Source organism: Sorex fumeus, unplaced genomic scaffold (genome assembly GCF_029834395.1).
Source record: "Sorex fumeus unplaced genomic scaffold, SorFum_2.1 ptg000075l, whole genome shotgun sequence".
NCBI lineage: Eukaryota > Metazoa > Chordata > Mammalia > Eulipotyphla > Soricidae > Sorex > Sorex fumeus.
Window position 1 is genome coordinate 24,703,170 of NW_026606132.1, and position 15,707 is coordinate 24,718,876.

Below are 15,707 nucleotides of genomic sequence, written 5' to 3' on the forward strand. Positions count from 1 at the left end.
CCCCCAAGGAGAGACAAAAGAGCAGCTGGGGTGACGGGGGCCGCAGGGCAGGAGGCACAGATAAGTAGCTTCTCTCCCTTTGGGAGCTCCAGGAGGCTGACAGCACAGCCCTCGCTGCTAATGAGTCCCTGAGCCACCGCAGGCCACAGCCCTTCACCCCTCACCAGAGGAAGGCCTCAGAAGGCAGGGACAAGCACCGGGTTCCTGACCAACAAGTGACCTGGCTCCAGAGTGAGTGCTGGCTGGGCCCTCAGCACTTCCTCCCTCTTCTCACCAGGTCAGTGGCCCAGAACCTCCCAGGCGTTTTCTCTCTGGGGAGTGCGTTTCTTACCTGCGGGCTCCAAGAGGCGCCACTTACCTCTCTTCAATTTCCAGCCAGGTCTGGGCTGAAGCACTGAGTACGCGGAAGAGCTCAGCCCTCCAGGTGATGGCGTTAGAGGGCTGGGCAGGAGAGGGGCAGATGGGGAGAACGTGGGAGAGCCTTGGGAAAAGAGGCACGGGAAAGGTAACAGGAACCCTTCCTTTTCCACCTTAACCTTGACCTTGCTGGCTGGAAGCCAGAGGGATACTGAGGGTTGTGTTGCTGGCGCCACCCGCTCTGTGTTGCCTTTAGGAAGGGTGGCTATAAGACTGGCCCAGGGACTGCTGGGAAATGGTCACAGGGTCAGAGAACCACGGTGGAGCCTGGCCGCTGAGTCGTACTAATCCTCGTGTGGATGCGCCACCTCTGTTCTGCCTGGACACGGCTGGCGAAGCTAAAGAGTGGCCGGAGGACTCAGGGACTCCTACTGGGCCAGTGAGGACGCTCTGGGCCTGGATGTGGCTGCTGGGTGAGCACAGTCTCCCTCCCAGTACATGTCTTGGCATCTCTCAGACTTACCGTGGTGGCTGCCAGAAGCCCTTCCTGGGCATTTGGGGGCTGAGGCCGCTCTCCTTTCCCCTGACCTTAGGCAGCCGCTGAGGCAGGTTCCAGGAGACTGACCAGTCACTGTTTCAGGTCAGCAGCACTAGCACCCCTAACTGCAGTCCCACTGTTCTTCACCACCACTTCAGCCCAAGTGAGGTTGTAGCTGGGAGTTGCTCCTCCTGGGTCCTCACCTGTCCCCCCCCCCCCTCCACCCCTGCCCTCTGCCTGAGACCAACTGCCTGGGGCTGGAAGAGAGGACCCAGCAGAGAAGGCCCAGCAGGTGGGGACAGGCTCTGGCTGAGAGAAGCACAGTGCAGCACAGTTCACAAGCACCCAGAGGGAAGCAGACCTGCAGGAGGCAACCACGGATCCCAGACAGACAGCCGGTGACAAGCCAGATTAGTCAAAGGGCCCAGAAGTCCTGTGCGGCCAGGAGGCCCCAGGTTCTGAAAGCAGCCACTCTGTGCCCTGATGGTCTCATCACACTGGCCACTGGGTTCTGCTTAGGAGTTGACCCTTCGCAAAGCACCTGGTGGTGAGGCTGAGGAAGCCACAGGTCTCACTTCCCTAGCCCTGTGCGACAGGCTCCTTCCCTCCCCGAGCCACTGGGGACCATTGAGCTCTGCAGATTGGCACCTGCGCAGTGAGCCAGGCCTGGAACCACACAGCTGCGCCTCTGTGAGAGTAAAGGTCGCACGGCAGCCCCTTGAGTGAGGTCCAGGTACAAATCACCCTTTTGACCGGTTCCCTTTTGTGTGGTCGCGACTGCCTCTGGAACGTGTCCTCATTTACCCACCGAGCCCAGAGCCGCCTTGCTGAGCTCCCAGCCCAGCTGCTTGGGGTCTCGGGGGCTCTGGCGACAGTGCCGTGTCCTCGTGTCCAGGCGCTGGCAGCTTGTCTAGAGAATGCAGCGTTCAGTTCCTGACCCTGTACTGAGGGAGCAGGCGTCTCAGAAAACTGCTCCTTGCTCTGGGGCCTGTAGGTGGAGCGGGACCCCCTTTCCCAGGCCACCTACACCAGATCAGGGCCAAAATGGGGGAGCGCATAGGCCGGTGTCCACTGCCACCGTCCCTGACAACCTGGTCACCATTTTGGCCCCCTCTGAGGTTGTTCTCTTCTTGATCCCCTGAGTATCTCTGAGGCAGGAACCCCTGACGTCTGTGGGGAGCTCTGAAAGGAGCTTTTGTCTGCTGGCTTTAGATGCCCAAGTCGCCAGCAGTAATGAGCTTCCCAGTACCTGCCTGAGACACACGGAACCTGGAACCCAAATTGACTGGGGTAGTGAGAAACAGGTTGTTGGAGGTCACCAGAAGGTACAGGGAGTTTGGTCTGCCGGCGGGGGAGTCTAGATGCAGGCTGGAGTGGGGGCTGCTTAATGGGCAGAAGCCCCGCTTGGACAGCTTTGAAAGTTGGCAGGCTGTTTATGCTTCCCTTCGGCACAAAGCAATCTGCGGCCATCAAATATTTACCACCAACTACACTCCTCTGGTTTGCCTGTTGAGACACAGAAGCCCAGGAAGGGGAAGGAACTTGCCCAGGGTGCCCCAGCTGGTGGCAGAGCAAGGGTTGAAGCCAGTCTCCGCATCATCATAGGCCAGTGCTCCCTCCAGAGCACTTTTTCGGGGCACACGCTAGTGTAGAAACACGGGCTGGGTCCCGAAAGGGTGGGAAAGGGCCTCTGGGCACAGATACAGGTTCTCAGCAGGCACTCTTGTTGTCCATGCGTGATACTTGCTGCCACCTGCCAGCCTGGCCAATATATCCACATATCAGTCCATGTCACTGGTCAGGGAGAAAGAGAGAGGTGGGGGCAGGCAGACAGTGAGACGGGGGTTTTCTTTGTAAGGAGTTGATTCCCACATCAAGGTTGCTGGCCAGTTGGAACTCAGCACAGCAGGTTGGCAGGCTGAGTATTCCTGTAGGACTTGGGGCTACTGTCTCCATTCCTTGGGCAGGGTTTCTGTGCTGCAGAAATTCCTTCTCTGGGAACCTCAGACTTTGCTCCCCATCCCACACTGTGGAGGCTACTGAAATTCAACAGCTACTGTTGAGGTCTTAAGAAACAACTTCAAGGATAGAGAGATAGCTCCCCAAACCGAGTGCATGTTCATATGCAGGAGGCCCCCATTCTATTCCCAGCACCCCGAACCACAAGGTCACCAAGCTAGAAGTAGCCCCGTGAACCTCCAGGTAGGCTCCAAAAACAAACGAAACTGAGAAAAGGCCATGAAGAGATAATTGCTCAAAGAAAACATAGAATGGGCCACAAGCCTAAGAAAATATTTTCATCATCACAGATTATCATCATAACAGGGAGAAGCAAATAAAATTGAGAGTGTGATATCATCTATCATTTGATCTATATCAAAAAGTCTGGAATCACCTGGAGACGGGGTGGAGGGAAGAAGATGCTGGTGGAGAGTGTGGTGGCAGGACATTATGTGCATGAAGTTCTATGATAAACAGTATTGTCGATCATGATGCTTCCAATTAAAACAATAAAAAATAAGTTTTTAGCTATCTGGTAACAATCAGTGCCAGCAGGGAATGTGGTGAGAAAGGAGCCCTCAGTCACTGCTGGTGGGACTGTTCTCTGCTCAGCCTCTGCACAAATTCATTTGAAGACTTCACATAACATCAAAAATCGAACTTCCATAAGATCTATCAGTTTCACGCCTCACCATTGACCTCAAGAACACAAAAACATTCATTCAAAGGGACAGATACATACCCACACTGCAGCATTTTTGGCAATATCCAAGATCAGGCCACCACCCTAGTGTCCAACAATAGATGAGTGGATAAAAAGTTGTGTTATGTATACTCATGGAATATTACTTGAATGTGAAAAAAGATGCAGCATCACAGTTTGCTACAATTTGGATCGAACTGAAGGGTGTCATGCTAAGTGAAATGAGTCAGAAAGGAAAAGACAAACATCAGATGATATCACACATTTTATAAAGAAATAAAGCCAGGGATTAGGCAATCCTCGGTGGAAACAACTTTGAGAGATGGTCAACAGAGCTGTGATCTGAGAGTGCTGGAAGGGGTATAGGGCAGATATGAAACATCAGTATGAATATTATTATAAGCAAGGTACCTTAGTAAAACTACTCATATGAAAACAAAACAAAGTTGACTGATTCCAGTCTTAGTCACACCCAAAAAATACCTTCCAGCAACATCCAGGCTGGTGTAGTACCAAAGTACTGGATACCACGAATAGCCATTTTGACACCTCAATCTATCCATCCTATACCGTTTCCTCTATGCCTACCCAGAGAAGCAGCTGAAGGCTTTGGGCCCTGTCGGGTAGCAGCAGGGCTGAAAGGAGAAGAGGGAGGGTAGGAAGGGCTGAGGAGTAGTGTAGCACTGCAGTTAGTGGGGTGCGGCCCAGGGCCTCAAGGAAATAGGAAGCAGTACAGGTGCTGCTGTGTGCAGAAGAGAGGGCCACTGAGTTCCCCCTGCAGAGTGCACCAGTCATGTGCATAGTTCAGAGTCTGGATTCTGGAGTTTCTTGGGGCACCAAGCGCCTTATGGAGGTCGCCAGTTGGTGCTCAGGAACTGCAGGTGAAGCCTGTGTCTGCTCGTCATCCTGGGTGAGATCATAAATTAGAAACAGGGGCCCAAGGGCCCGGTGGGCTGGTGGCAGCCTGGACAAGGGTCTGGGTAGCACGAGGCCTTCTGGTAGCTGCCTGTCCCTCTCTGATGGCTGCCTGAGCCAGACATTCTCACCCCATGAGGGCGCCTAGGTGGGGACAGTGTCTCAGAGGTCTGAGGACCCAGCTCTGCCTTCCTCCCTGGGGATACTGTCATTGTCACTGGCCATACCCTTGAATTTCAGCCCATTAGCAGCCAGGCAGGAAGTGGGCACGGGGCAGTGTGGAGTTGGATTTGTGCAGGTCCCCCCTGTGCCCGCTGTGTGCCTTCTTATCTACTGTCCCAAGCGATGGCATTCTCATCTCAGAGCTGCACTCAAGTACCTTGTGATCTGTAGCCAAACTTCATTTGCTCCCCTCAGCTCCTTGAGCGGGTACCATCACCCCTACATTCTACATGTGGGGCGGGATAGGGCAAGGGACAGCTGGGTTGGAAATCACAATCCTGGTGTCCTGGCCCTGTTGAAGAGACTCTGAGTTCAGGAAAATTGTGACGCCATTCTTGAACCCTTCTTTCTGCTGCAGCCTCAAACCCTCCAATCTTGGTCGGAGTAGCTCCTGATCCTGAGACTGCCATGGCACCCAGAGCCTTAGCCAGTTGGCCACTCTTCCCTACCCAACCCTTGCCTTCCAGTCACCTTGATGCCCCAGGATCTCTAGACTATGATCATGATCCCCTCCACCACCTCATAATCTAGACCCTTCCTTTTTCCTCCATAGTACTGCTCCCACCAGGCATTGCCCCCTCGCTGGGACTTCCACCCTGCTGTTACCATGCAATGCAGCACCTCATAGGCCACCTCCTCTGCCAAGAGCCTCCTCAGGGCTTCTCAGAGTCCAGCACTGCCCGTCCATACCCCAGCTTTCCCGAGTTGCCTCCAGACTGGGACTCATCAACCGGAAGGGGGAGTCACTTCCTCCTGCCCCTCGAACCCTCTCAGCCTGTCCCTCAGCCTTCCAAGTCTTACACATTTGTGACTTGAAGGGGAAGTGCTGGAGGAAGCATTGTCTGGCCACTCAAGGAGACCAGAGCCAGGCCCTGCTACTGGGAAACCACCCAGGCCTTGGGTCAGACAAGGTAGGTGCCCAAGGAGCCAACTGTGCTGGCCTTCCTTCAAGGAACTTCTTAGTGCTAGCCCAGCAAGACCCACAATGCAAAGGTATTCTAGAGGCTCCGGACTGAGAGTCTGGGGCAGTGGACGGGCCCTCAGAATAGCTCACCCAGAGGCGCCAAGCCAGGTTGAGCATGGGGTGGGGGGGCTTTGGTGCTGCTAATTAAAATGCAGATTTCCTGGGCCCTAGGCCAGAACTACTGAATCAGATTGCCTGTGTGTGGGTGGGGCCGAGGAGAGCCTGCTGCATGTTCAAGAGTATGCTACAGGTGGTTGTGCCATATTCCACTGAGTGGGGCGGCCAGGGCCCCAAGCCGGCAGCGAGTCAGGGCAGACTGGACCCGGAAGCCGGCTCCTGCCTCCCACTGTGGGCCGCCCTTCCCTGGGCTGCCAGACCCGGCCGGCTGCCAAAGCTGAGCAGTTACGTCCCAGAGTCACTTGCTGACAACAGTCATTCTGCCAAGGGTGTGAGTCACATCAGACCACAGCTGACTATGGGCAATTCCCAAGGTGTCAATGAGAGGCCTTGGGGATGCATGTCTATACTACTGCCCCTCACACTGGGCACTTGGGCTGACTGCCTCTTGAGCATAGTGTCTCTCTCTTGGCAGGGGGCCCACATATTCTTCAGCCCTTTAGCCCAACCTTCCATCTGCTGTGCCCAATTGAACTAAAGGTGCTGTTCGCCCAACATCCAGCCAGGAGCTGGAGCCACAGCAGCAAACAGGACTTCAGGAAGCTGCCCGGACCTAGAAGCCCATCCCTGGAATGCAGCCTCTGAGGAGCCAGGGCGACCAGGCAAAGTGGCCTAGTCTAGCAGGTGAATAGCAGGGCAGTGGGGGGTGAAGGGATTGAAAAAGGCAGAGCCTTTGAAGCTCTACAGGATAGCGAGGGGGATGGGGTGGGCAAAGGCAGAGCCTTTGAAGCTCTGGTGAGGATGTTTTCTTTTCTCCCAACAACAGAAAGCGATGATAGAAAGAAGAGAAAGAAATTGTGCCAGATATAAGCATGGAATATCATTCAGCTCGAAGAAAGACCAGACTTTCCATTTGCAGCATAATGGAGGACACTCAAGGAACTTGTGCACCAGAAAATAAGTCAGAAGAAGAAAGAAAAGTAGTGGATGATCTCACCTGCATGTGTTATATAAGGAAACAAATCCATGAGAAGACAAAAAAAATCAAGATAAACCAGTGGACATCAACAACAGAACTCAGAGGACCAGAAGGACAGGGCTGAGGGGTGGGATCAAGGGTGGACAGGGCTTAAGTAGGATGGTGGCATTATTTTTAAATAAAATTAAAAATACAGTAATTTTTGCGGGGGTGGGGCATTACAGCTGGGAGTGCTCAGGGCTTATGCCTGGCTCTGTGCTCAGGGATCACTCCTGGTAGAGCTTGGGGGACCCTATGTAGTGCTGAGGATTGAACCATGGTCATCTGCATGCGAGACAAGTGCATTACCTACCATATCTACTATTTCCTACTATGTAGGCTCAGGCCCCTATGTAAAATGTTTTAAAGAATAATAGAAAAGACCAACACATATATGGGTGGGTGCTCAACATCACAAGTCATTGGAGAAATTCAGAGCAAGGCTACACTGAGCTACCACCACACACCCACTAAGATTATAAAGCAAAGTATGGCCAGAGAGATAGTACAGGAGTGAGGCACTGGCCTTGCACATGGTCAACCAAGATTCAATTCATGGAACTGCGTATGGTTCCCAGAGCCCTACTCAGAGTGATCCCCAAGTGCAGAGCCAGGAGTGAACCCTGAGCATCCCCAGGTGTGGCTCCAAAAGTAAAATATGAAGTAAAAGGAACACCATAAAAAAAGCACCAGGAAAGGTCTGAAGGCATAGAAGAGCATGTGCACTTATCCTTTGCTGGTAGGAATAGAAAGAAATAGCCAGTTCTTTGGAGTTAAACTTGGTGTTGCGTTATGAGCACACAGGGCTGTTGTTGGCAATACTCTATGCACCCGGAAGTAGAAAAGGCATCTCTGAGGACTGAAGCGGGCCACAGCGAGATGTGGCCCTGTCGGGATAAGGAACAAAAGGACAGAAAGAGCTAAGGATGACAGGAAGCACAAATGGAGAGTTGGGCTTTCCTCCCATTGGCTGTTCCGACTGATTCTGAGCACCTCAGCGACTGAGCCTCTCCATGGCCCTGTCCCTGGGCTCCCTGTACTCGCCACCTCCAAGGACAGCATGCCTGGGCTCTGCTCTATTTTGCTACGTAGTTTCCATGAGACAGGATGTGGGGATCCCCAGCACACAGTGGGTGTGCAACTCGTAGCAGCTGCCATCCCTGTGTGGGCGAGTGACAGACTGCTTCATTTCTGGGCATTGTCCAAAACAGACAACTTCATAGAGACAGGATACACTTGAGTGGCTGCCAGAGACTGGACTGGGAGAAACGCGGGCGTTGACTGGTTAACAGGAAATGGTCTCACTAATGTTTCTCAAGGACATTGTACTTTCTCATATAATTGTTCATCTAAATTTTAAGAGAAGATACTTCTTTGACAGGACTTGAACTAATTTCATGTGCATCCGAGGCTCCTTCAGGCCCAGTAGCCGCTAAGACCATGTCATGTTTAGGGATCAATGAAAATATATTTCTTGTCAACTCAGACGGAAAATGAACTTTCCAGTGAAAGAAAATATTTTAATATATACAGCATTGTGGCTCTTCACAAGCAGGGATGTGTTCTAAGCATGAGTCATTATTGGGGCCAAAGAGATAACACAGTGGGTAGTGCATTTGCTTTGCATGTAGCTGAATTGAGTTTGATCTCTGGCACTCCAGATAGCCCCCCAACACTTCCGGGAGTGATTCCTGAGTGCAGTGCCAGGAATAACTCCTGACCAAGGTAAGGTATGGCCCTAAAGCAAAACAAAAGAACATGCCATTGTGGGTCAGAAAGTCAGTACAGTGGGAAAAGCAATTTCCTTGCACACAGTTGACCCATATTCAGTCCCTAACACCCTATATGGTCCCCTGAGCATGGCAAGGACTGATCCCTGAGCACAGAGCCAGGAGTAAGCTCGGAGCATAACCGGTTGTGGCCAAATAAAAAAGAATGTGCCGTTAGATGAATTCATCATCATGCAAACATCATAGCGAGTAATTACACAAACCTGGATGGTGCAGTTGGCTCCACACCTAGACTCCACAGTGCAGCCTACTGGGATCACTGTCACATGTGCAATCTGTCATTAACAGCAGCATTGTTAAGCAACTCATGACTGCACTGCTAATGTGAATTAATATGCAGTTATCATTATAACAATGGCATTATAAAATACAATTTTCATTTGCTTTTTCTCAAGGAAGCCAAAATGCCAGGGTACACAGAAGGCAGTGGGCAACCTGGGTCACCAGCAGTAAAAGTGTCACATATGGATTTTCCCACTTGTCCTTTCTGAGTCTGAGTTTCCCCAACAAGCCTCCATATTAACCAGGATGGCCAGTACCCGCCCCCCACACACACACATTCTCAGAAAAATGGCTGAGCTTTGGAAATCAAAGCATCTTGGCTGATTGTCACCACCCCTGATTTTCCTACTGGCCTCATTTCAAGGACCTTTCCTTGAGGATACTATTAGCAAAAGAGCCCCCCTAATCTAAGGAGGGCACCCACATTCAACTTGTCCTCAAGCCCATCTCATTTCTTCCCTGGCAATCTGCAAGCCATGAAGAAGCGAACCTCAGGGTCAGAAGGGCACAGCTAAACATTAACCACTAATTCTGGTCAGGACCATGACTGCCAAAATCTCCATAAAGCTGTGAAAATGTGGTCAGAGGGTTACAATCAGTGCCCTAAGAGTAACCACAAAAGTGCTGCCTGACTCAGCATTCTTTAGAGAAACAGAACCAAAGGGAGATTAAACAGAGATAAATTGATAAGGAGATAGACAGACAGACAGATAGATAGGCCCCATTATCTGACCCTCTGACTGAGGCGAAGTGACTCTGTTCCCATGAGTCCTTGGTCTTAGCAAGTACCCTATTCCACTGCTTAATTTTAAGCAATAGTGAAAGATTAGCATTGTCACTGCTTCCTCACCTAGATTCATTCTGTGCCATAAGGGTCCCGCCCGAAGGATTTTGCTTTAGGGTCTGGTTTCCTCTTAAGTCCCAAAAATGATGGTTTGGGCTAACCAGCGGCGGAGAAACAGCAGTCACTTTGTGGGAGGCGACTAGCAGAGGCTCCTAAACCCTGGGCATCGAGAGGTGTCCAGGACCCCTAGGATCTAGCCAGCCAGACTAGGCTGTATCTTCAAGTGGCACCAGAAGAGTTGAAACTGCAACTTCTGGCCCACATAGAGTTGTCCAAAACAGAATGACGCTTGGCGAGCCTATACTTGGAATAATAAAACAAGATTGAAAAAGAGAATGGAAACTATGTCCAGAGACTCAGCCCTTGTCACTGGGTTACAGAACAGAGAATATCAGGTTGGTGGGAAGGGAGTTGGAGGGAACAATGAGGTGGACTGGAAGGGCTTAAGCATGTTGGTGGTGGTAAAGTAAGGTAACAGTATGTACCTAATCAACAGTGCAGGGGGATGAAGATTGAACCAGAGGTGACATATAATTATAGCACTTTCGGTCAGTCAAGATTGAAAGCAAAGGACTGGAGACGAGGTGGGTGAATACAATAGAAACTTAATTTGAGAAAAGGAAGGGAAGCTGGAGCACGGGATATCCTTAAGTAGAAAGCCCAGGGAAAGGTGAAAAACCTTGCCTTTTATATTATTTCTTACTTGGGGGATGGGAGAACTCTGCCTTGTGTTTAAGCCATGCGAGATGATAAGATACAGAGGCTGGGGAAAAGAGGGATGTTTGAAAGGATTCTGGGTATGTATTCTGGGGCCATTCTCAGGAAATTTCCCCGTAACCATTCTCTTTCTTAAAATATCACCCTACTTCCCATCTTCCCAGAGATATAATGACACAGGTAACAGATGCCACTTTTGTGATGTGCATAACTTTGTACATCAATACTATAAACTTAACCACTACCGTAATCTTATTACCTAAACTTTAAAAAACTTGCAAGGAGGAACTCACTTTGATTATACAATGAAAAATAGAGAAATGGCCATGTTCTAGATTATCCTCTCCTGGTGGAAAGTGGACGGGAATTCTGTAAGGTTTCTTTTGCAGTAACCCCCTCATGAGGCCTCCCCCTCAGGACTCAATCGCCTCCCAAAGATTCCACCTTCAACACCATCACACTGGAGATTGTATCAACATAGGTACCAGATGGGAAGCCACAATGTTCAGAGTATAGCATCCACTCCCCCGATTCATGCCTTTATCACATGCAAAATACATCCATTATACCCAATAGCCTCAAAATTAGCTCAGTCCTCCACTAGCTCAAGTCCAAATGTCATGTAAATCAGATATGAATGAGATTTAAGGTAAGATTCCTCCGGAGACAGAATTCCCCTCCAGTCTGTGAACCTGCCAAACTAAACACCTCAGGTATGTGCTTCCAAAGGACGAGCACGGGCTAGACATTCCAAATACAAAGAGAGCAGAGATTGGAAAGAAGAATGGGATCAACAGGTCCCAAGCCAAACAAGACAAATGTAGAACATTCAGACTAGAGGCTAATCCATTATGGCCCTGTGTTCTGCCTTTCTACTGTCTATCTCAACTCACTGTAGCTCAAGGATAGTGCCCCAAAGCTGTTTTGGGCAAGGATCTCAATCCCAGGGTTCTGCTTGGCTACACTATTTTGGTTTGGTTTGTTTTTGAATTTTACTTTTTTATTGAATCACTGTGAGATAGACCCTTACAAAGCTATTCATGATTAAGTTTCAGTCATACAGTATTCTAATACCCATCCCTCCACCAGTGTACATTTCCCAACACCAGTGTCCCCAGGTTCCTTCCCATCACCCCTCACTCCCAGCCTGTCTCTATGGAAGGTGCTTTTCTTCTTCTTCTTCTTCTTCTTCTTCTTCTTCTTCTTCTTCTTCTTCTTCTTCTTCTTCTTCTTCTTCTTCTTCTTCTTCTTCTTCTTCTTCTTCTTCTCTCTCTGTCTCTGCCTCTCTCTCTTTCTCTCTCTCATTTTGGGTATTGTGGTTTTCAATATTGATACTGAAAGGTTATCAGGAATATTCATTTTGAAACCAGGTAGAATATGTATACCCATCTTCCAGGCCCTGATACTCTGAGTCTAGGGAGTTAATCTCTGAATCATCTTCAAAATTCTTCATATTTTCTGGAGAGCAAATAGTACATATTCACAGAATGACTCCCTAACTGATTCCAGGAAGGTCAAGGAGGCCCAACAATCTTTTTTCAATGAGTCTAATTTTCTTTGGGGATCCTAGTCTCAGCTGGCAGTGCTTCTGCTAATAGATATTTTTCTTCCTGACTTTGGTAAAATAGTTGCTTTATATCCTGACTAATTTTTCAAAGGGTCACTTGACCACATTATGAGTGTTCCCAGTACTTGAAATATGGAGAGCCTGAAAGTTTTCAGATTCTTGAAGCTTTCCTTCCTTTTGCCTTCTGATCCCACATTTAAACCAATTCTCCCTTCTTACATTTTACTATCATCTGTCAGGAGAAGACAAACCTAACTTTCCACAGTTTACTTAGAAAGTTCTTTCCCTAAAATCCCTGAAACTCATTTTTTACTCATATTTTACATGACTGATAAACCAAAGACAAATTTTTAAAAGTAACACTTACATATCTTCTTTTCTCATTTGCCAGATAAACCTTGCACCAAGCACTAGAGAAAAAAAACACAAACACAAATGCAATTCGGAGTCATTCTTCAAGTGAAGATGGTCCTTCCTGTAGTTTCCAAAGACACGTTTTCCCTCCCATTTCCATTCCAATGACCTTTACCATCCATGTTTTAGCAGCTTCTGCACAGGCCCATTTGTGTTTTCTAAGAAGACTGATGTGATTTCCACTGTCTTCGGAGCCCTCACTGAATCAACTGACAATTGTCTGCTACCATCTCTTTCACTGTCACTGTCCTCCCATTGTTCATCGATTTGCTCGAGCAGGCCCAGTAACGTCTCCATTGGAGACTTTGTTGTTACTGTGTCTGGCATATCGAATTCGTCACGGGGAGCTTGCCAGGCTCTGCCGTGCGGGCGAGATACTCTCGGTAGCTTGCCGGGCTCTCCAAGAGGGGCGGAGGAATCGAACTCGGATCGGCCAAGTTGGCTGCGTGCAAGGCAAACCATTTCTTTATCTGGTCTATTTTTTGAAAAATGTGCTGGTCAAAACAACCAGAAATATTTCTGACTTGCACCTCTGGAGGCCGTAGGTCCCAGCTCAAAGCACAAACATATTCAGCATCTGCTGAGGGCTCTTTTCCTGAGTCATAGACAGTCACCGTCTGTTTCATATGTCCTCAAATGGTCGAGGGGTAAGAGAACTCCCCTGGGTCCCATTTAAAACAAATTGATCCCATTCCTGAGAGCTCCACCCTCTTGGCCTAACCACCTCCCAAAAGTCCCAAATCCTAATGCCAGTATACTGAGAATTAGATTTAAATGCAGAAAGAGAACTAGTGTAGAGGCAGAGATACACATTTTGTCTGTGGCTATATCTTATGCAGTCAACGTAGTTCAAGAAACTTGTTTCAGTTTCGTTGGCTTTGTATGTGTCCCTGTATTGGGCTCTTGATGCTAAGTCGTTCTTACTATGAATATATTGGAAATCACCAACATAATCCAGAGGGTGTGCCAATGCGGAGACTGAGGCTGAAAGTGTGACAAGATGTGTTTAAGATCTTATGCCAAAGAAGTGCAGTGAACAATTAGAATTTGCACAGGCTCTCCTCACTTCTGGGCTCAACTCCCCTGAACAATATTGAATCTGTCTGGAAGAAACCAATAGAAGAGTGATTTTGATGGCAATCTGGGCTTTTTCATGTGCATTCAAAGGTACAATAGGGTCTTGTTGTTCATTTCACATTGCATGCTTTTATCAAAACACCAAATGGTGTGACTTTAGATACAATTTTCATGTGCCTTTTATAACCCAGAAAAGGTGAAGATAAAAACCACCCAAGAGAGTGCCTTGACTTTTGGGTTGCATCCACAAAGGCAAAGTGGATTTCCTTATTAGGGAATTGTGTCTTGGTGTAGGTTTTTGGCTGCCCACCAGCTGCTTGTCTGGTTTCTCACCTTGCTTTCTGTTGGGGGTGCACTTAAGAAAACATAACAGAGAGAGAAGAAAAGTGACTGTCATATAGACATACTGGAGCAATTGGGGGCCTGGTAGAGGTGGTGGGAGGGAAATTGGGGCATTGGTGGTGAGAAATGTACACCGTTGAAGGGATGGGTATTGGAACACTATATGACTGAAACCCAGTCATGAACAACCTTATATTCGTGTATCTCATGATAATTCAATTAAATATTTTAATTTAAAAAAGACAATGCAGAAATGTCAAGGTGACAGAGATAGTTGCGTAGAAGTGACACCCACTGCCAGGGGGCCATGAGGGGTAGCAGTAGAGTGTGCATATCGTATATCTAGTCAACAATCAAGAGGGAGGATTGGAACAAGGACAAGAGCAAAAAACATGGAACCCTCCCGGCCCTGACACTGACCTTCCCCCTCCTCCACACAATACTAGTTTACAGGGGAAGTTGTGGCCCTGGTCATAACCTGCGTGCACGCTGGACACAAGTGATAGATGGGGACAACTGCAGGTCCAGGAGCTGCTGTGTCACAGAGGAGTCAGCAGATCAGGGACATTATGGCAGCTGCCACAGCACTGGCTTATTTTGCTTCTAACTTCTCCAGAGCACCCAATTCTCATGTGGCTCCCAACCCAGAACAGAGCCGGGAAGGGAATTCCAAGCCTCTAAGCTCCAAGTTCTCTTAGCTGGCAGGCAACAGAACCATTCATTGTGACCATTTTTAGCTCCCAAATAAAGATAGAGCCTGAGTAAAAAAACAGCAGGGATTGGAAATCTTGAAAACCCAGTATCCTGCGACCGGCTGACATCAAGCATACTGGGGGAGGAGGAGGGAGTACAGGAAGGACATGGCCACTTAGCACTTAGACTTGGACAACACAGGATTCACACTACCCTACCATCTGCGGGTTCAGAAACTCATCTACTGCAGGCACAGGGTCCCGAGGACATCACTATACCAGAGACCTGGCTCTTGCCCTTACCTTTTCACTAAGATTTTTGTTTGGCCCCTGTTACGGACTGAATGTTTATGTCCTGCCTAAATCATTTGTTGAAGCCTGAAGAAGACTCCAGGTGATGGTCTTTGGAAATGGGGATTTTGATGAGATTTGCGTCCTTTTATGAGTAGAGGGCCACACCCCACGGTGCTCAGGAGCTATTTCTGGATCTGTGCTCAGGAGTGACCCCTGTTTGGGGGACCACATGAAGTGCTGGGAGATTGAACCAGGGTCCAATACATGCAAGTCAAGTGATTTTCTGGTTCCCTGAACTATCTGTGTCCCCAAAAGGGATTAGCCCCCTAAGAAGAAAAAGGAACCTGAATACGTTCTCTCTCACATTGTTTATCTCTCTATTTCTTTCTCTCTCTCCTTTCTCTCTCTCTTTCATTCCCCTTGATCCCTCAATCTCTCTTTCTCTCCCCTCTCTCTTCCTGCCTCCATTTCTCTCTACTGCCCATCAAACCCCCCATTCTCTGCCATCTACAAATCAAGAAGACTTTCTCTCTCACCAGGAACCAAATATACCAATATTTTGATCTGGGACTTCCCAGCTCATAAATTGTGAGAGTTTATCGTTTGAGCCACTCAGACTGTGATATTTTGTTCAACAGCCCAAATTGACTAAACACCCATGAATTATTTGGGTACTACCCAAAAGTGTCCATAACAATGTTTGTCCACTCATCACCAAGAGGAGTTTTTCACCTTCTTCCTCTCCAGAATCCATTCCCCTTTGTTGGTACCTGCTGCCTGGGAAGACATCTTCAGTTGCAGAAATTTTTCTCCTTTACTGAAAGCCTTGCCAAGCATCTGGCCCTTATCCAAC